The 22896-nt window shown below is 37.7% G+C and overlaps 1 protein-coding gene across 1 annotated transcript in view; it reads right to left on the reverse strand.

Annotated features, from left to right (window-relative positions):
* ADGRD1 (adhesion G protein-coupled receptor D1) overlaps positions 1 to 22896 on the reverse strand; it is a 490642-nt gene that overhangs the window by 305491 nt on the left and 162255 nt on the right. The window lies entirely within an intron of this gene.

Genomic DNA, 22896 nt, shown 5'->3' on the forward strand with positions numbered 1-22896 from the left:
GCCAACACATGTTCTCCCAAGGCAGTCTATTGCCCTGTTGGATGATTCTTATTGTTAGGAAGTTTGTTGTTTGTTGTTAATGTTGTTGGTGTGGTTTGTTGCTTGTTGCTGTTTCCTGCTATCAAGCCTAAATCTGCCTCTTTGCAACTCAGTAATAACTATATTATTAAGCTAATAATAGATATATATATGTAAATATATATTGTGTCTTATGTATCAGTCACTGTTCTAATATTATTATTATCACAAATATTATTTCATGAGAATCTCACAATAATTCTAAGAAGTAATTGCTATTTTTACTAATAAAGGTTAAGCTACTTGCCTGGGATCACACATGCAGTAGATATTCGAGGCTGGTTTTGAAGTCAGGTCTTTTGGGCTCCAGACACAGAGCTCTATACACTATACCACCTAGCTTCCAAGAAGACTTGCGAAGATATAGGACAGTTATCTCCAAGAATCAAATATGTATCATGGAGGCAATTAGTTGGCACAGTGGATAAGGTACCAGTCCTGAAGTCGAGAATATCTGGGTTCATTATCAAATTGTTGTCTAAAGATAGATGACAATGAAAAGGTGGTAAAGGAGATAACCAGGGATATCAGAAAGTTGGCACATGTGCCAGTCCAAACCTGAACAAGCCCTTTTAGTACCTCTTTGGATGAATGGGTTTACTGGCTCATGGTGGAAACAGTTACTGAGTATCTTACTATTGGCCCTAAGTGGGATAATTCTATTAGCCGTGTGTGTCTCCCATGCATGATCCAGTTAATAACTCAAATAGTACAAAATTCTATCAGCAAATTAGGACTGGTGTATGGTTCTAATAATGAAGAGGTAAAAATATTGATAGAAAAAGTCAGCAGTGCTATCGAAGATGAGGATTATGAATTAATTTGAGGAAGACATTGCTGGTGAAGTGTGAAGACCAAGTGGTTATTTAAAAGAAAGAAAAGGGGAGAGTTGTGAGGAAGGAAGGGGGTTGTTGGTCTTCACAGGGTGTGAGGGGGGCCCCTTTGAGATCCATTACAGAGGGGGGAATGGCCCCAGTCAATCACAAAACTGGGAGAGATCTCCTAATCCCATTCCAAAACTGACAAACTAGATTAGAAGAAACTAGTCCTTAACTGGTCAAGAGTAACCTAGTCTTGACCTTCTCCTTTGCACATGCTCAAAGAGATCTATCTGTTCTTGCTCATTAGTATAATTAGTATAATGAGCAAGGTGTGGAAATGTATAGGAACCAATGTATCCATTAGATTTGTGACCCCAGACTATGGTTGGCATGAAGGGGCAGGAACAAAATCTTTCAAAGTGCATAAAAGTGCTTGTATGTTGGGATTTCCCCACCCCTCTCTCCCAACATGAGAGAGGTGTGCCATTTTATTAAGATATCTTAATAAAAACCATTTTATTCACTCTGGGGGAAAAAAGAATATCTGAGTTCAAATCTGACCTCAGATACTTACTCGCTATGTGACACTGGCCAAGATATGTAACCCCAATTACCTTCCCCCCAAAGAAGCCACTCTGTCAAAGAAATAAAAATAAAAATTTATCATGTAAAACAGGGCTTGGACTTAATCTCTTTGACCCTAAAGGACAGAACTAGGAGTAATAAGTGGAAACTAAAAAGGAACAAAGCTAAGTTTGAAGTCCATAAAAATCTTCCTCACATTAAGAACTGCCTTGTGTGGTGGGTGACTTTCAAATTGGGTGTTACATAAGTAAGATTTATAAGCAAGTGTTTATTAATATTTAATATGTATTTATATTCAAGGAATGATTCAGGATGGTAAGATTTCCAAGGTCCTTCCAACTCTGAGCCCATATGATTCACTTCCTAGATGTGAAGTCAAGTATCTAGGGCTTAACCTTTCCTTCTAGTCCTTGAAAAAGGTATATCTATTCCTACCCCAAGGGGTCATTAGATGCCTTCTGAGTCTTGAAGGAAATGCATATAGAACAGATTATCTCCTAATATAAACAATCTCTCAGGATATTCTAGAGGAATCCAAATTGAAAGGAACTCTCAAGGTCATCAGGGTCAGTTCCTTCATTTTGGAAAACTAAGGCCCTTGGATGTTAGATAACTTGCCCAAGGTCATATAGTTAGGACATGGTGTCATAAAATATCAGAACCAAAAAAGCCCTCAGAGACCATCTAGTCCAATCTGTGACTAAACAATTATCTCTCCAATATCTCTAACAATAGCCTTATACTTTTGGGGATGGAGGGGGGTGGGGGACTGTAATTCCAGTAATGGGGGAATTTCCATTGTGGAGACTCCCTCCACACAGGCAGACTAACAGTGCAGTTATGCCTCATGTTTTGAGTTGTTTAAAGCTGTATTTTAGCAGAAACATAGAACCAATATATGTCAGTAGTAACCCTGGTCCTTCTGACTCAAGACCCTCTTTTTATCCACCAAATCATAATACCCCAAACACATGTCAATGAATCAAGACAACAGATATTTATTAAGAACTTTTATGATCTGGGAAACTTCTAAACCCTGGAAATGCAAATAGAAACCAAAAAAAGCAAACAGACAAACTCTCCCTACCTGCCAAGGGAAGTTCTCACATCTAAGACAGCTTAAAGGAACAGAAGAACATATGTGTGATCAGGGCATTGTGGCAAAGTCCAGAGATTTAGAAGTAGATGTCATCCACTTTTAATACAAAGAATATTTGTATGATCTTTCTATCAATTATCCTTGCCCAAAAGGACTAGAGACTGGATTTGAAAACTGCATACATCTCATCTATGAATGACTGTTCCATCTTGTGGGGATAAGAGTGTACTCATTATATATTCAATCATCATTAAGTGATCTTCAATCTATTTCCCTCATATCTATATATTTCTGTGCCTACACACATAAAAGTCATCAGGCCAAAAGAAAAATGTTTTATTAGCATTCTTTCTGTACCCCTCCAGAGCTTTGTAAGGATTAGGTTATTTCTGTAGAATACAAACAAGTTTCCTGTTTTCTTTATGGTGGAGTATTATTTGGCACACACCCTGTTTTCAGACATGTTCTTACAGTCTTTCAGTAATAGGGGGAATTGCAGATTTCAAGGTTGCAGAATTTTATTGTTTATAAAGTGAGATATAGAAGACAAACTGGGCTAGAATGGGGAAAGCCTTGGTCTACTTAGCCAAGAATCTTCCTTTTGTGGCTTCCTACACCTCCCTATAAATGCTGTGACCTTCAAATAGAATGCAAGCTTCTTAAGGTCAAAGGTTATTATTTTTGCATATGTATGCCAGGAACCTAATATTGGGACTAGCATTTAATAAAATGTCATTGATTGATTGATTTCTGTCAACACCTTTTGACCTATAAAGACAGGGATAATTACTCCTATGTCTGTGAACCTTAATGGGTTGTAAAGACCACAATATCAGAATGCCCTTTGAAAATCAAATGCTCACACTCTAGCAGAAAGGATAAGATAAGGGGTCAGGTAAATACAATGCTATGTCCAGATAAGTATAATGCATCTTTTAGTTATTCCTTTTATTCATGTCCTCAGTCCCATCTCTGAATTTGAATGCTCTAGAATGTCTCCAAATTCCTACAGGAATAGCTATTTACCAGATCACTCTGGAAACCATTCCCAGTCAAGGTTAACCAAACCTTCTAGGGAACAATAGATTCATTCAAAGGACTTTAAATGTTCACTCCCTTTCAGGCAAGCCTTGCACACAGATGGGAAGGCCAGATGCTCAGCCACGTGATTGAAGAAGAGTTGAAAGTATCCCAACTAACCATAAAGATCTGCTGCATAGACCTACCACAGTCCTGCTCTATTTTCCCATCTAATATCCAATGAGATAATATTTGTAAATGGTTTGTACATAGTAAGCACTTAATAAATTATCCCCCCATCTTTATTCTCTGTCTAGTATTATCTAAGGCTAACTGGAGCTGAGAGGACTTGGCTTACCTCAAATTTCAGCTAAAATCCTATCTTCTGCAAAAAAACTTTCCAAATCCCCTTTAATGTTAGTATTGTCACTCTGAGATTATTACTTCCAAATTAACCGGAATATATCTTATATATTCATATGTTCAATATATAAATACATTCCCATAAATACTATATATATATATACATATATACATATATTCATACATAGCTATTTGCGTGTTGTCTCCTTCATTAGATTATGTACTTCTTTGGGATCAAGGACTATTTTTGCTTTTCATTATATTCCCAACACTTAGTAAGTACCTGGCCCATTATAGGCTTTCAATGAAGGCTTCTTGACTTAATTTATTTTCTTGGAAGAGTAGACCTTATTAAAGAAGACATATAAATACAAAACCGAATGGGAAGTGACTTTTTTAATTTTGAAGCATATTGTAATATATGAGTTAGAAAGAGGAAGACTGATTTAAAAAATTGCATGAGGATCAATAGAGGTGGAAATAAAGATAATCAGTTTTATTATAGCAGTAAATTGGCATTATTATTATTATTACAGTCAATCGACAATCACTTCCAAGGTACTTTAAATTATTGTAGTAAATTGACATTTACTACAAACCACCTAGACAGAAGAAGGAAAGAGATGAATAAATCAGAAAACTGATCATCAGCAAAATAAAGAGACAAGTTATAATAGTGATGGAGGGAGAGGGGGTTCAATTATTCAAACATCTAGAACACTAGGGCTCACAAAATCAGAGGAGCTAATAAATTCATCTTGACAATAAACATTTCATTCTTCAAAATGTACAGGAAATGATAAAAGGAGCTGATTTACTGGATCTGATTCTTATATTAAAAAAAGATTTATTTATGAAGTAGAAATGTTGGGAAGCTTGGAACAAAGGGACAATTTTAGAATTAATTATAAAGTGCTCACCCATATGAAGAAAAAAATACTAATAATGCTTTTTAGCTTATTCTGCTATGCAGAAGGAGGAGCAAATAAAATTTCAAACTATTTCAGTACTACTCTTTCCCCTTTATTCTGAGACATTCCATGAGAATTGTGTTACTTGAAAGCAAAAAGGGAGGTAGTAATTGGGTTGAGAATCTTCAGACTGTAGGGTCATTTCCCATATCCTTTCTGGAAGCATTCTATACTTTTGAAAATTATAAGAAAATGGAGGGCCAAAGAAGAAACTATTTTCTACATTCTTGACCTATTCTTAATGTGGAGCAAGAGACTGCTCCCCTAGACCCTTCTGACTTCATTTATTTCAAAGAATATGTGTCAGCACTTTCTTCGAAACACTGAATTGAAAAGAAGTTAAGAGTTATCATAAATAGAGAAGAAAAAAAAACCTGATAGGCAATCACTGGAGTTGACCCAGTTCCAAAAGACTAATAACAGCTTGAGAAGGAATTGGGAAGGTTTTTTTTTAATAAAATATCTGCAATTTGTAGAAATGCAAAAGGAAGCACTTTGAGACTTCACAAAGTGTGTGGGTGGTGGAATGTTTATGAAAACATCTCTCAGAGCTTTGGTCTCTGTTATTTGAAGTATTCAAATTAAGCCTTAGTTTCCAGTTCTCATAACCCATTCACTGGTGACATATTAGTTTCAATGGGAACTGAATCCTTGACAGGAGCAGTGAATACTCACAATTGATCATGGAAAAAGAAGCCCCTGAAAAATTATTCCCCAGGGTGCCAAATATCAGAGAGATGAAAAGCTGTTTGATATAATTCAAGAGTAAGGACTCTTCAACTATCCACTGGATTGACCACACCTTAGACTTTACCATCATTCAGAACTACACCACCTCCAAGGTCCTGACCTCAGAAATGTGCTTATCCAACCACAACCTCCAGTCCTTCCACTTCTCCCACAGCTTCATGCCTATGCAACCTGTTCTGTCCTCTTTTTAACCTCATGTCCCTCCACTGCTCTCAACTTTTCCAGGTGGTCAGTCTCATTTTTGATATCTAGTCCCTTCCTATTTATTTAGTTTGATAACCATGCATTGTCAGTCATTCCAAAGAATCACTATCCATTGGTTTAGACTCTCATTCTTTTGACCATCCACTATTTTTACCTTATCACATAGGAACTTTAACAATGCTTATTATTTTTTTTTACCTGAAACAAATCTTTTTCATTAAGAATCATTTAACCCAGGGGCAACTAGGTGGCACAGTGGATAGAGCACCAGCCCTGGAGTCAGGAGTACCTGAGTTCAAATGCAGTCTCAGACTCTTAATAATTACCTAACTGTGTGACCTTGGCCAAGTCACTTAACCCCATTGCCTTACAAAAACTAAAAAAAAATAAATAAATTTAATCCCTGATGTACATTCTTGATTAGATAAAAATAGTATTTTCCTTTACTAGGAAGAACAAAAATGACAGAGTTCAATTACCAGGTTTTCAATGAATAAACTATTCTCTTTTACATTCATATGATAAAGTGATAATGCTTTTAATCAACACATACATAATTACATTATCATCCTTTGTCTAAATACCTATTAATTTGACTTGTTTTTGGTATACTTAATTATCAATTATCTATTCACATTATTCTTGCCTTGGACTTCTGGGGAAACTCACCAGTCAATGGATCCAGAATTAGATCACAGGAACTCAGCCCAGGAACACATCTCAATGAGGATCTTGTTCAATCTCCCTTGAATAAAAATCTCCACATATTCAGAATTTTTAACAGTTACTCAAATGGATCTGTGATTTTGTCCTTTCCTGAATTCCCTTGAATATCCTGTGCAACCTGAATCCATGTCCTCCCCAAAGGTTGCCATTTTGTGGTCCACCCAAATGTTAGTCCTGTTTGTCTCCATCCATGTCTTCTCTTTTCTATTGTAACTTCACAGTTTCTTAATCCCAAATTTCTTATGATTTCAAGCCCTTCACCATCTGACTCTGGGGCTAGTGCTTGATCTACTGCATCACCTAGATGTCCCAACACTGAGCTTTTCTAAATGTGCTCTAAGTTTTCAGTAACTATCTAGAACCAATTTAGCCTCTTTTTTAAAATGTTCATTCTCAGTCCCATTACTAAGGTCAGTGAATGGAGCTGTAATTTCATTGATAGCAAGAGCTCCCAAATAAGAAAATTCCCTCTACTAATACAGATTGGCAACCTCTCTGCAATTTAGAGAAGGTGTTTGAACATTGAAAGGATATATATATAATTCATTCCACCAGGGTCATACATCCAGTTTTCTGTGCCTTCCAGGACAATTCTCTGTCCACTACTTCTTAGCCATCTCTTCTTTCAAAATTATTGCCACATATCAAATTCAAGCTCACTAACCTATAATTATCTCATTTTCCCATGGAGATTATAAGAATTCATTTCCATTTTCCTCTAAGCTCTAATCCCACCCCTATATCCATCCCTCATTCTCTGTAAAATATTATCTCTGATGTGAAAACAGAGAATCTAATATTCTTGGAGTTCAATGGTTTTCAAGAAATTGAGAGACAGGTTTCCAGGAGAGAAGCAACATGGACATTTCCAAGCAAGGACTTCCAGGTGGTGACTATGGAGTCAATAATGGAAAATTAATCCAATCCTATCTCTTTGTACCAGCGAAAGATGGAATTAGTGACCATAAAAAGCACCAGAACCAGTAATTCAACCAAGCTCTTTAAATATATACTAGGATTATCAACTCAAAACATCAGAAAAGTAATTATATATTGTGCTGAAAGGAGAGCTAAACTGTTCCTTTGTCACTAATAGAAGAGGGGGAGAAAAGGGAGACCAAAAGCAAAAGTTGAGTAGCAGAAAGGAAAAAAGAGTGAGAAAAGGGAGACTGACACACTGTCCTAAAATGAATTTGTCCTCTTTTATTCTTCATTAAGTGATACTCAGCCTTCAGCTTGCTCTTCCTTGGCCTCTGGGGGAAAAAAGTTCCTGCCAAAAATAATTAGCATTTATTTCCTCTAGAAAGTCCCAAGTGCTTTCAGCTCAAAGACTCAATGTCAACAAAAAGAGAAATAGGGTGACAGAAAGGAAAGCGATGTAAATGACTCTGCAGTTGGGCATGAGGAGTTTGAAGAATTTAAATGGTTTGGATTCATGTCTGTGGGAAATGAAATGACTAGTGAACTGAACTTTGATCAGAAGCAACAATTTTAAATATAATATTAAATCTAATCCAACAAGCATTTACTATACACCTCTGTTTTCTAGGCAGTGTGTTAGATGTTTGAGATACACAAAGACATTAGAAACCAATCTGTGGGGCAGGGAGAAGGGAAGGGTAGAAGCAGGGTTAGATAATGGATATAATAGTTCAGAGAACATTAAGGAGGTCGGTTTGGCTGAAACACAAAGTAATAATAGACAGTGATAGTGTGTGAAAAGGAATGCTACACAGTAAGCCTAGAAAAGTATGACTATGAAGAACTTGAAATGACAAACTAGGAAGTTTATTTTCCTTGTAAGGATAACCTGGAGCCACTGAAACTTCTTTGTTCTTGAGGAAGATAATTTTGGTAACTGTTAAGGGACTAGATTGAAGGTGAGGGATTTGAATTTATAAGAAAACAAGTCATTCCCCAACTGATAAATGGCCAAGAGAAATGAAAAGGCAATTCTCAGATGATTAATTAAAGCTATCTATAGTCATATAAAAATTGTTCTAAATCATTACTGATTAGGGAAATACAAATTAAAACAACTCTGAGGTATCACCTCATACTTATCAGATTGACCAATATGACTGAAAAGGAAAATGATCAATTTTGGAGAGTATGTGGGAAAACTGGGACATTAATGCATTGTTGGTGGAATTGTAAACTGATTCAATCATTCTAGAGAATAATTTGGAATTATGTCCAAAGAGTAATAAAAAATATGCATTTATGTTGATCTAGCAATACTACTACTGGGTCTGGATCCTGAAGAGAACATGAAAATGGATTTTAAAAAAACCACATACAAAAAGAAATATTCATAGCAGCTCTTTTTGTAGTGGCAAAGAACTGAACATGGAAGGAATGTTCATCAATTGAAGAATGACTGAACAAATTGTGGTATATGAATGCAATGGGACACTATTGTTCTGTAAGAAATCATAAGAGACAGGATGTCATAAAAGCCTGGAAAGTTTTACATGAACTGATGCTGAATGAAATGAGCAGAACCAGAAGAATACTGTACACACTAACAACACTGGGTGAGGATCAGTTATGAAGGACTTGCTCATTTCAGCAGTACAATAATAAAAGACAATTTTAAAAGACTTGTGATGGAAAATACCATCCATAGCCAGAGTGAGAATTGTAGAATTTAAATGCAGATCAAAGTTTACTATCTTCAATTTTTAAAAGTTGACTCATGTATTATATCATTTTTCTCTCTAATATTTTTTATTTAATTTGATTTTTTTCACAATGTGATTAATATGGATCTATGTTTAGCATAATTACACATGAAAAGCCTGTATTGGATTGTTTTCTATCAGGGTGTGGGGGGGGGAGGAAAGAGAAAAGGGAGAAAAATGTTAAACTCAAAACCTTGCAAAAGAAATGATTGGGGCAGTTAGATGGTGCAGTGGATAGAGCACCGACCCCGGAGTCAGGAGTACCTGAGCTCAAATTCAGCCTCAGACACTTAATAATGACCTAGCTGTGTGGCCTTGGACAAGCCACTTAACCCCATTGCCTTGCAAAAACCTAAAAAACAATAGGTTTGAAGAAATGATTGGCAGGTGAGGGACTTGGTTCTTCAGTAAGAGCTTTCTGTGAAGGACTAAACCTTATTCCACTGTTCATCTGAGAGTCACAGAATGTAAATGTCCATGTAAACCAAACCAAACCTGACCAAGGAGACAGCCAATTACAGGAATTCCCATCCTGAATGGGATGGGGATATGAGAAACTTTTCAAAGAGGTCTGGGGAATTTGGGGTAATTAACTCATTATTCCTTTGACATGAATCAGTCTCCCCAGTTCCTTCTTTATGTTCATAGGTAGGACAAGGTCATGAAGTTCTTTCAAGGAAACCAGATATCCATATTCACCTGAAGTGCTATCATATTCATTTCTATTTCATTTCAATAATATGTGCATCATATTTCATTATGATAAATAAATATCTTCTATAGAATGAAGAAATAATATATACATGCATACCTATAAATCATTTATATCATGTATATTTATTTAATTATCTTAGTTATTACATATCAAAACATTAAATAATTAAATTTCTAAGTTTAGAGAATATAATTTTATAATATGATCACATATAATATACTATAATTATAAAATTATAATAAATATAAAATATAAAGTATACTTATTTTATTCATTTGTTTATATTTATAAATTATATAGTATACATGCATATCTATATTATATGTATTTATATATTATAAAATTTATTAAATTTTTAGTTTAAATGTTTAACTTATAAATTGCTGGCTTAATAATAATAAAACATTAAATATATTGTTAAATTTTCCATTATTTACATAGTTATTATATTTTTTTAAATAATTCTGGACCAGTGATTTCATGGATATATGTAATTCCCAGTGGGGAAACACCCTTTGTCATTGTAGCTCAGTAACTCATCTGTAATTTCATAGTGCTAGCATTTGGAGGGAATTTAATGACCATCTAACCAAACTCTTTCATTTTATAGATGAAAGAACAGATGCCCTGAGAGGTTAACTGATGTGCTTGTCAAGGTCACAAAACAAGTAATAAATAAATAGTAAGATATGAACCCAGGTACTCTGAGTCAAGATTCAACACCCATTCTTTACTATGCTGTCTCTTGAGTCTTTAAGAATTTTCTGAGGTTACCTCATGTTTGCTCATGGTCATACAAGTTAATATGTTCCAGACTTGGACTTGAATCTAGGTCTTAACTCTAAGGCCAGCCCCCTTATCTGTCATGTCACTGATATCTTTCTAAACCACTAATCACTAATAGTAAAAGGACTTTCATGCAGAGTACCATGACATTTTTTTAAATATGAAGCATATAAAGACAGGAAAGCATTGTCTTAGGTCATACTGTCCAGTGTTATCTTTGCCAAAACATACTAGAAATCCAACTCAGAAATATGGCAAAGACAACAGACTAACCTACAAGGCCAAAAGCATTATCCCATGCAAGGAGACAAATCTACCTGGATTATACCAATTGAACCATGTCATCTTTTCTCAGTAAAGTGAGTAGATGTAAGGCAACCAGAGGGACATGTGCCAATGAAATAGAATGGAACCATCTCCTATAAAACTAAGCTCAAAGTAATTCCTTCCTCTGTAGATCCTACAGAAGATGTCAGGCTCCCTACATTTACCCACAAGTTCAAAGAGCTATCTAGGAAATAACCAACAATTTTTAGGGCATATTAGATTCTTGTTAGTTGAGTCTTCTCTGCCCTTGGCTTAGCCAGGGAGCTGAGCAGCTTTTAAACTACTTCCATCATTCACATTAAATATTAATTCAAATATCCTCTCAATGAAAGAAAAGCAACCTGAGACCATTTAATCCAAGGTCTACACAGTCAAGAATCCTCAGATCATCCATCTTCTGCTTGAAGACCTTGAGTGAAGAGGAACCCTCTGACTCCAGAGGCAGCAAAGTTACCTCTATGACCCCCCCCCCCCCAATTCTCCTTGTTCTATCTCCTTGGACTAAACAGAAAAAAAATCAAATTCCTCTCTCAATTGACAGTGATCATGACCTTCTGTTTTCTCTTCTTCAGGTTAAACTCTGCATCCTTACAAGCAGCTCCTTCAATTCATATAAAAATGGAATGAATACAAGACCCTTGATCATTCTGGTCACCCTCCTCCATATATTCTCCAGCCTATCAATGATCTTCCTTAATATGTGACTCCCCAAAATAAATATATTCCTTAACTTGTGGTTGGGCCACAGCAGATGTGAAAATAGCACCATTACTTCCCTAGACTTTTCACTGCAGTAGTTTACTTATGGATGTTCAACATAATCTTGCATCACCATAACCTTCAATCTTCCTTGACAGGCACATTTTAGCTGTTTGGTAGCCTCTTGTCAAGCATTAGGAAACTCTGTCATTCTGGTTGTATCTCTATGATTCTGTTTTTTATATTTTTCTTTCTGGGGGTGTTGGTCATTCATACTCAAGCCTTAACTTGTTTCTACCAAGAGCTTCTAATAATTCCCGTCAAGTATCTAATCCATTTGTATAGGCAGAAAAGTGTTGTGGATGGAGTTAATATTTATTCCTTGTTTCTCAAGAAATGAAACCATATACCCCAAGGACAGAAAGAAAGTCCCTTTATATACCAAAATATTCAGAGAGGTACTATTTATGATAGGGAAACAAAAAAATAGAAACAAAATGAGTGTCTAACAACAGCATATTAACAGAACCAGTTGTGTTATATGAAGGTCATGATAAATATTGTATCATAAGAGACAATGAATGTGAGAGATTCAGACAATCAAGGGAAGACAAAGGATCATAGACCTAGAAGGGACATCAGAGGCAAATAAGTCAACAATTCTCCCTTGTGTATTTGTGAAATACAGTAACTTTAAAAATATACAGTAACTTGCCAAAAGTCACATAAAAAGCATAATTTGAATGCAGATCTTCCAAAACCATTATTGGTTGAATAGCCTCTTGTATGTCAGTTTGTATAAGCTGATGCTGAATGAAGGAAGCAGAGCCAGGAGAACAATACATACATATAGATAGATAGATAGAGATACATGATGGATAGATGGATAGATAAGTGGATAAGCAGATGAATAGATGGATAGATGAATAGATGGGTGAGTAGATTGATGGGTGGATGGATGGATAGATGGATGGAGGGATGGATGGATGGATAGATTTGTTTACATGGAGAAGAGAAGAGAGAAAAGTGAAAAGGGTAGGAGAGCAGAGGGAAACAGAGGGAAGAGGAGGAGAAAAAGGGAAAGAAGAGAGAAGGGGAGGGGATATAAAAAATAAGGCATCAATAAGACTTTTTTAACAAATAAGGGTAACCAATTTTTAGAGAGGTCACTTATCTTAGTGGAGAGAGACTGCTACTAACTAGGACTAAAATCAATAGTTCTTTACCTTATGCAATTTGACTCCTCATTATGGAAAGGAATTTTGTGGGCTGCTGCCTTGCGAGTTTGGGTTCTGTTTAATTTACCCTCAAAAACATGATTATCTCCCGTCTCAGTAATTTCTTTGCTGCCTCTTGCTGGCTGTCGCTCCCTTTCACATCTCCCTGGCAAAACTCTGCTTCCATCGACTTTGAAGCAATCTTTCTATATTTTTTTACACCTTAACTATTCCTCTCCCAGCACACCACAACCTCATCAGCATTTCTGTCTCCGGTCCTTCTATTGTATTCAAAAAATTGATTAGGCTTTTAATGTCTATTAAGTACTCTGAGAGTCTGGGAAGAGAGAGACTAAGATGAAAACATCCTGTCCTCCAAGAGTCTACATTTTGGAGGAGAAAAATAATATATACAGAAAATAAGAAGAGTGTTGTGTGTGTGTGTGTGTGTGTGTGTGTGTGTGTGTGTTTGTGGGGAGAGAGAGAGAAAGAGAGAGAGAGAGAGACAGAGAGAGAGAGAGAGAGAGAGAGAGAGAGAGAGACAGAGACAGAGACAGAGACAGAGAGAGAGAGACAGAGAGAGAGACAGAGAGAGAGACAGAGAGAGAAAAAGAGAGAGAGAGAAAGGGGAGAGAGAGAGAGAGAGAGAGAAAGAGAGAGAGAGAGAGAGAGAGAGAACAGAGAAAGCAGTTTGCAGGTATCAAAGTACTGACAAATAGGAAGAATGCAAAAAGCCTTCTATGTTTATCACAAGTTAAGCCTTGACTAGAAATTCCAAGTTGCATTAGAGTGGTGAGGCCTAGAGCAAGGTGTGATATACAGAATGCTGACTACAGTGTTCTAAGCCCTGGGACATCTAGATTTAAATCTGACCTCTAAATCATATTACCTGAGTGACCTTGGAGAAGTCACCTAGTCTCTTTGGGACTCAGTTTTCTCATCTGTACTATAGGAACCCACTATGGTCTCTGTGAGGTTCTTCCAGCTCTGACCCCATGATTCTATGACTTGGGTCCAAGTCTTATTTGTGCTGATAAATAGGTGGATGAGTTTGAATAAATAGTTTCCTGGCTCTGGGTCAATGTTTCATGGAAGGACTCAGACATGAAATAATTTGTTCATAGTCACACACAACTAGTTTCTAAGGGATGGCAGATAAATGTCTCTATCTTCCATTCCCTATTAGCAAGCAAAAAGACTTTTTTTATTTTTATTTTTTTAATTTAATGTTTATTCTCATTTTGTACAAATATTTTTTATACATTAATAAAATATTCTTGTTTAAGAGTAAACAAAATACCCCCTCCCCCAACAAAATATAGACTCACTTGAGCAATAAAGGGGAGAGAAAAAAAATTAAAATTAAAAAATAGTAATAATTGTAGGTATGGCCAGGTGGCACAATGGACAGAGCACCAGCCCTGGAGCCAGGAGCACCTGAGCCCATATCCAGCCCCGTACACCCAATAATCACTCAGTTGTGTGACATGCAAGCCACCTCAACCTTTTTTAAGACCCAAATGACATAATGCAGATGTGAGCTGTCATCATCATCATCATCATTTTTAATTTTGGTTCTGCCTCCTGTTTCCTTTTCCCATTTTTTCCTGTGCCTAAATAATCTCTGAGAATCTGAGAATTCAGTTTTTTTTTTTTTAATATAAGTGAGTCTCCTGGTATTCCCCTCCAAATTGGCCCCACCTCCTCTGCAAGGCATCCCTTCTTCAAGGTCTGCAGAATGCCCCGCCCAAGAGACTAATGTCAGACTAGCTACCAGTTGACAGAATGCAGAGGGCATCGGAAAGGGAACACTTGTCATTTCTATGACTCTCTCCATCCAGGGCTGGGAAATGCAAGTTCATGTTGCCAAGACAGTTTTCCATATTTATACGCACTGCATGGTGGGCTATCCTTTTTCCCCCAACTAGTTTTGTCATTTGATTGTATATTATTCGGGTGTGATATTTATATGACTCATTTCTCAAGTTGTAAATGACATTCAGGTTCCTCCATCCCCATTCTCTGCCTGGATCCCAAGTCTCTGTCTCAGCCTCCGTCTCTCTCCTTCAGTCTCTCTCTGTTTCTGTCTCTCTCTTGGACTAAATGTGAGTATGTGTCTGTCTCTGTCTTTCTAGGTCTCTCTCTCTCTCTCTCTCTCTCTCTCTCTCTCTCTCTCTCTCTCTCTCTCTCTCTCTCTCTCCACTAGTTCCTCCTCCCTATAGCTTCCATTCCTTCTCTGTTTCTTTTCTCAACACCCCATTCCCTGCCCCTCTCCTTTTTTCCTCTAATTTTCTTCTCTTGCAGTAGTTCTCATGGATTATTTAAAAATAATACTGCACTTTGTGATAATAGCAAAGAATTGGAAATTGAGTGAACGTCCATCAATTGGGGAATGGCTGAACAAATTGTGGTATATATACGTTATGGAACACTATTGTTTTATTAGAAACCAGGTGGGATGGGAATTCAAAGAAGCCTAGAAGGATTTGCATGAACCGATGGTGATTGAGATGAGCAGAACAAGAAGAACATTGTACACCATAAAAGCAACGTGGGGGCGATGAACAACCTTATTGGATTTGCTCATTCCATCAGTGCAACAATCAGGGATTAATTTGGGGGTATCTGTGATGGAGAATACCATCTGTATCCAAAGGAAAAAAATGTGGAGTTTGAACAAAAACTAAAAACTATTACCTTTAATTTTTTTTAAAAAAAACCCATTATCTTATTATGTAATTTTGCTATATCATATTTTTTTCCTTAAGGTTATGCTTTCTCTCTCAACACATTCAATTTAGATCGATGTATAGCACGGAAACAATGTAAAGACTTTCAGCTTGCCTTCTGTGGGGGTAGGGGGGAGGGAAGTGAGATTAGAGGGAAAATTGTAAAATTCAAAAATAATAGATAGATAGATAGATAAATAAATAAATAGAATAATACTGCGGATATCCATGGTAAACACACTGTGTAACCCAACCGCAGCAGAATTGGTCATAATTTTCAATGCACTGATCTTCCCATGTGGAGGCTTGACAAACTAACAGAAAGTCATAAATCATCTAGGTGAAGTAAGAGAATAGAGAGACCTGAGCCAGCACCTTCTGATGGGGAAAGTTGGGCTGCCTGAATGAGGTCCCAGTATGGGTTGCCTCTATCCAGAGTTACAAGTCACTCATTAAGCATCTTTGCAGAAAATCTTAGGTCCTGGGGTTCCTAATGGCTTGAGTCCAAAAAGGAAGGTGTACAGCCATGAGAAGGATGAATCATTGAAAGAGAGTTCCTGTTGGCCATAGGCCTCTAGATTCTTGACCCAGCTGGTGTTGTGGTTACAAACCAGAGCAGCCTTTTATATAATAACCTCACAAAAAAAGGCCTGTGTTTCTCTTTACCGGCTGCACATGTCCAACAGACAAAACATCCCTCAGTTGCCATTACCGTTACCAATCACAAATAGCAATGGTCCCTTCCAGGCCCCTGGAAGAAAAGAGGAAATTCAGTCACAGAAACCAGGGGACCAACCAGAGACAGAGCGGAGAGCCACAGGATAAATACAGAATCGGCACCAAAACACAGAAAAGTTTGCACTAACGAAGGCTCCTTGATCTCAGATGAAGGCTATTCTCCTTGCCAAAGCATTCCCTTTCTTGGGTTTGGTCTGAACTCAGAACAACCCTGATTTTAGATAGAAACCCACATTGCAAGGAAGCCCCAGCTAATCAGGGCTGCTCCCTTGCCATAAATACAAAGTCACCCATCACCCCAAGCCAGATGGTCTATGTTATCCCTTGTTCAAACCTCTACTGTGAAAAAGATTAATTTACTGTGTTGCTTTGTCTTTTGGTTTGTTTGTTTGTTTTTCAGACTTAGCACAACAAATCCAGGATGCAAAGGAAAGTTCTCAAGACCCCCCAAGCCTTACAGGGCAAATTCAAGAAGAAAAAAATTCACTAAAAGTCAATAGGAAGAAGCTATTTCCTCTTTGTCTCCCCTTTCCCTTCTCTTCCCATCAAGTTTGTAAATAAGAATGTTCCATTAAACTTTATACAATGGGCAGCAGAGTAGAGGAAAGAAGCTAATCTGGGAGTCAGGAAGACTTGAATTCAAATCCTAAACCAGGCTTCTATTACCTATGGGACACTAAATAATTATTCAACCTCTCAGTGACCTAGGCACTCCTCTGAGCCATTAAGTTATAGGCAAGTTGACAGATCCTGCCTCTGATATACACTGTGTGACCCTGAGCAAGTCTCTCCACCTCTCGGTGTCCTAGGTACCTCTTTAAAAGTTGCTGAAAGGGGGCAGCCAGGTGGTGCAGGGAATAGAGCACTGGGCCTGGAGTCAGGAGTACCCGAGTTCAAATTTGACCTCAGACACTTAATAACTGCCCATCTGTATGACCTTGGACAAGTCACTTAACCCCATTGCCTTGCCAAAAAAAAAAGTTGCTGAAAAGGTGGGGCAGCTGAGTGGCACAGTAGATAGAATACCAGCCTTGAAGTCAAGAGGACCTGAGTTCCAATCTGGATTCAGACACTTAAGAATTGTGTGACCCTGGGCAAGTCACTTAAGCCTGATTGTCTCAAAAAGGAAAAAAATAATTTATCAAATAGTAACTGATGCCCACAATAGAAGGAATTTTTCCTACTAGAAACCTAGACATGGAAAGTCACAGATCATTATTAAAAAAAAAAAAATCAAATCCGCATCAATCCAGGAAAGGAAAGAAGAAATACTGAATACAATTTCTCTTTCTAGAAGATGTTGCTTGTATAATTCCTGGCTTTATTGGCATCCTGAAGTGGGTGTGTGCCAGTAGCTAGAGGGCCTTGGAGGAGAAGCACACCTCTTCTCATATCCCTTCCTGTCTTAGACCACAAGTGATATTGTGGACAGTCTGTTGGATTTGACTTCAGGACCATTTCTGATAGACAAGTCACATTCCTTCTGAAAGTCTCCAAAAAAAAATCTTATCCAAACCCCTTCCCATTTTACAGATGAAGAAACTGGGGCCATTGAGTTGAAGTGATTTTCCCAAGGTCACATAGAAAGCAAGTGGCAGATTTAGGATTTGAACTCAGATGCCCTAACATCAAATCACAGGCTCATTTCACTAGCTCTGGCTAATCATTCTCCTCCTTTATTTTCCAACTTGAACAGCTTTCCATTCAATCCTGTCACTGAATGACAAAAGCAAGACATATTGAATGTAACAATAAGCATTGATTAAGGTCTTCCTAAATGCTAAGCACATACAAATAACAATCTCCCATTTGTTGGTATTCCGAGAGAGAGAAAGGAAGAAGGGAGACAAAGGAATTTGTTTCTTGGTGAGAACTTGTCTGTTGATTCTGATAAAGGTCAGGGATGATGACTCTGGCTCCCTGAATAGAGCAATATTTCTCATGCTCTGATAGATTCTGCCTAGCTTTCATTTAATTGCAAAGAACTGTTTGGGGCTCTCTGGAAAAGGGCTGAGTGCCACTCTTGGACTGGGAGGAGTGGTTGGCACCATATTTTAACATTCCATCTCCTGCTTTCACGCCTCGGCACAGGCTGTCCTGGATGCCTAGAATGTTCTCCCTTCGCATCTTCTCTTATCGGAGCCCCAAACTTCCTTCAAGTCTCTGCTCAGGTGTGCCCCACTCCTAGAGGAACCTCTTCCTGATACTTTGCTTTCTTAGGTTTCTCTTAAAGTGCCTCACATTATCTTATACTTATGTTTATACATAGATTCTTATAGTCTTCTTAAAGTCACAGACTTCTTTCTTTTCTTCCTCTTTTTTCTTTTTCTTCCTTCCTTTATTTATTCTTCCTTTTTTCCATCTTTCCTTTCTTTGCATTTTCTTCCATTTTGATTCTTTTCTTCTTTTTTCCATACTTTCTTTTTTCATTTTTCCTTCTTCCATCTTTCCTTTCTCTTTGCTTTTTCTTCCTTTTTTCTTTCTTTCCTTTTCTTCTTTTCTTTCTTTCATTTTTAATTGATATTTTATTTTTCCCAAATACATGATATGAAGATTTTTCAACATTCATCCACATGCCTATGTATATTTTTAAGTTAAAAAATTTCCTTCCACCCTCCCTTTCCACCACCACCCCCAGCAGTCAGTTAATGTTGTACATACAACTTTGTTTTAAACAAAGATTAGTCATTTTCAATATGAGAAATTAGGGTTAAAGGAAAGAAATATATGAGATAATTTTTTTTAAAAAAAGTAAATGTAGGTTGGGGCAGCTAGGTGGCATAATGGATAAAGTACCGGCCCTGGAGTCAGGAGTACCTGGGTTCAAATTTGATCCAGACACTTAATAATTACCTAGCTGTGTGGCCTTGGGCAAGCCACTTAACCCCATTTGCCTTGCAAAATCCTAAAAACAAAAAAGTGGATGTAGGGTCAGTTAAGTGGGGCAGTGGATAGAGCATCAGCCCTGGAGTCAGGAGGATCTGAGTTCAAATTCAGCCTCAGACACTTAATAATTGCCTAGCTGTGTGACCTTAGGCAAGTCACACACAAAAAAAGCGAATGTAGTATTCATCAGATTCTGACGGATATTTTTTGTTTTGTTTTGTTTTGATTTTCTTCCTCTGGATCTTTTCTTTGTTGCTTTCTCTACCTTCCTTCCTTCTCCCCTTTCTTCTTTTTCTTTTTTTCCTTCTTTTCTTACTTCCTTTTTCTTCCTTCCTTCTTTTTTTGCTTTTCTCCTTCCTTTCTTTTTTTCTCCCTTTTCCCTTCCTTTTTTCTTCTTTCTTTACCTCAATCTTCCTTTCTGTTCCTTCCTTCCTTTTTCCTTTCTTTCCTTTTCCCTTCTTTTCCTTTTCCATTTTCTATCCTTTCTCTTTTTCTTCCTTCCTCACTTCTGTTACTTTCTCTCTTTTCCCCCTCTTTCTTTTCTTTCTTTTTATCCTTCCTTCCTCCTTTCCTTTTCTTCTTTCTTTCTTCCTCCTTTCCTTTCTTTCCTTCTTTCTTTCCCTCTCTCCTTCCTTCCTTTTTTCTTTCTTCCTTCTTCTTCCTTCCTTTCTTCCCTTCCTTCTTTCTTTCCTTGTTTCCTTCCTTCTCTTTTTCTTTCTTTCTGCCTTCCTTCTTCCCTCCTTTTCTTTCATTTTTTCCTCCTTCCTTTCTTTCTTTTTTAACTCTTAACACAGTGCCTGGCACATGACAGGTTTTTCATCAAAGTGGATTGTTAAAACCAAAGCATCTCAGTTTAGACTCCTTAAAATGTAAACTTCTTGAAGGTAGGACTTGTTTTGTTGTGTTTTCTACCTTTGCATTCCCGTTGCCTAGCTTGGTGATGGGGACACAAAACAGACTCCTAAGAAATATTTACTGAATGTTGTGGAACTTGGTCACTAATCAAGAATGATTCAATCACACTGCTTGCTTCATTACAGTCAATTCCCCTCCTGAAGTCATTTCAACCATAGATTTTCACCTCCTCTTAGGACCAAAACCCTACCTGTTCTTTACTCCATCCAGCAGGCCCTCTCTTGCCTGCCTGTAAATATTCTCCTCTTGGGGGGTGTGAATCATAGGAAGTCAGAGAGCAATACCAAGCTTATCAGCTGTTCATTCCTGATTTCACCTCAGCATCCATCTCCTCCAAGTTTCTTGTAAAACCCTTATTCTCATCACATTTTGGAGACAGCCAGTTTATGTTTTATCAGCTGCAGGCTGTGCTGGAACAGGCAGCAGAAGAGATAAATCTCCATCCTCTCCAGAGACCAGGCTTATCACCGAGACAGTGTGTCTGCTCTCCCAAGCGGAGGGACCCGAGTTGACCTGGCTTCTTCTCCTTCCCAGGGATGACTCACTGTCACTTTTAAACCCCTCCTGCTCCCCCCAAACACTGCAAAAGGCCAATGGAGCCCTGTCTGAAAAACTTCAGCAACTCCTAAATCTTCTTCCTTGGGATGAGATATCTACTGTATAGTTGGAAGGGACCTCAAAAACCATCTAGTGCATCATCTTCATTTTTACAAAGAGAACATATGTGACTTGCTCATGCTAATCCAGGTGATATACTGGTTGGCATAACAGAAGCATTAGTAAAGACTGCTAGGTAGTACAGTGGATTGACCTCTGATACTTTTCAGCTGAGTGACCCTAGGCAAATTATTTCACCCTGTTTTCCTCAGTTTCCTCATCTGTAAAATAATCTTTTAGTAAATACTTGCTGTTGTTCATTATATCTGCTTATTCTAGTAAACTATAAGCTTCTTGAGGGCAGTAACTGCTTTCTTTTTTTTTCTGTTACCATCCCTAGTGTGGAGTAAAGATCTTGGAATAAAATAAATGATTGTTGATTGGTTGATTGATTGGTTGAGCCTGACTTCAAAGTTAGAGCTGTTTCCACCTCACCAGAAGATGTCTGTCTTCCCTCTGGTCTCCAATAAAGGCTGTCCCTTGACCCAAAATGACTCCTAATATGTCTGCAGGTCATACCAGGATACCCCCCACACAGGGTCAGTTCCGAGTAAGCACAAAAAGGAATGGGCCTTGAAAACAGAGCTGGAGGAAAATCTGGGACTTCAAAGCTAGCCATGTTGGCACCTTCCAAAGTCCACAAGGAAAAAATGTTCCTATGGTCATACATCCCTTCCCCCATTCCTAGGAATATCTGAGTCCACTTGCTGTTTTCCCATGTCAAAGAAAAATACTTCTAGCTAGAATGTGGCTAAACACTATTTATAAGGATGACTGAGCATTTTATAAGCATCTGACTCCAGTCTTCCTAGATTTAGGCAAGGAGGGAGACACCCTCTGTTCTTAATTCTCTATAGTGGGGTGGATCATAGGTTCATAGATCTGAGGCTTGAGGAGATCACTTAATTTTCCCATCTTAGTTTATAGAGGAAGAAACTGAGGTCCAGATAGATTAAGAAATTGCCAAGGTTCATTCAGGTAGCAAGGGTCAGAGGCAGGGTTTGAAATCAGGTCTTGCTGACTCCAGGTTCAGTACTCCATGCACAGCACTAAAATGTTCCCACCTGCTAGTTAGCTCTGCAGATCTTCCTATTTATCTGTAAGCTTTCTCCTCCACTAGAATGGAAGCTCCTTGAGGGCAGGGGCTGTTTTTGTCCTTCTTTGTATTCGGGTTGCTTATCCCAGAATTTAATAAGATTAAAGAATTTCATAAAATAAAAGGTCAGCTAGATGGTGTAGAGGATAGAGCACCAAGCCTGGGGTCAGATTCCCTGATTTCAAATCCAGCCAGACCCTTAGTAGCTATGTGACTCTGGACAAGTCACTTAATAATCTTTTTTCATTTTTCTTCATCTATAAAATGAGCAGAAGAAGAAAATAGCAAAACCATGTAGTATCTTTGTCAAGAAAAACCCCAAATGGAGATACAAAAATGAGACACAACTGAAATGACTAAACAAAAAGAATAATTTAATAAATGCTTATTGATAATCCCATTAAATCAGTAAGGCAAATATGACTGTCCCCTTGCTACAAATAAGAAAACTGAGGCCCAGAGATTGAGTGTAAGGGGTTTGGGGTAAGTTTTCCCACTCTGGACCTGAAAGCAGGTTTCAGTTGGCTCTTGGGCTCTTGTCAAAATAACTTGTAAAACAAACTGGAAGCTACTGTGAAATCTTGACTTCAGAGAACTAAAGGTAAAACATGCCTCTTCCCTCTCTGGCAGAGAGATTGATGTACTATGGAAACCAAACTGAGGCCCATGGGAGTGAACTGATTTACCCAAAATCACAGAGGTAATATTAGACGTGAGATTTGACCATAGGGACCTTTGACAAGAAAGTCAGGGCTATAGGTCACTTTTCATTTTGCAGATGGAGAAATTGATACTAGACTGCCTAAGATCACATATATAGCAAGTAGAAT

The sequence above is a fragment of the Macrotis lagotis genome, chromosome X, assembly GCF_037893015.1.
Source record: "Macrotis lagotis isolate mMagLag1 chromosome X, bilby.v1.9.chrom.fasta, whole genome shotgun sequence".
Classification (NCBI taxonomy): Eukaryota; Metazoa; Chordata; class Mammalia; order Peramelemorphia; family Peramelidae; genus Macrotis; species Macrotis lagotis.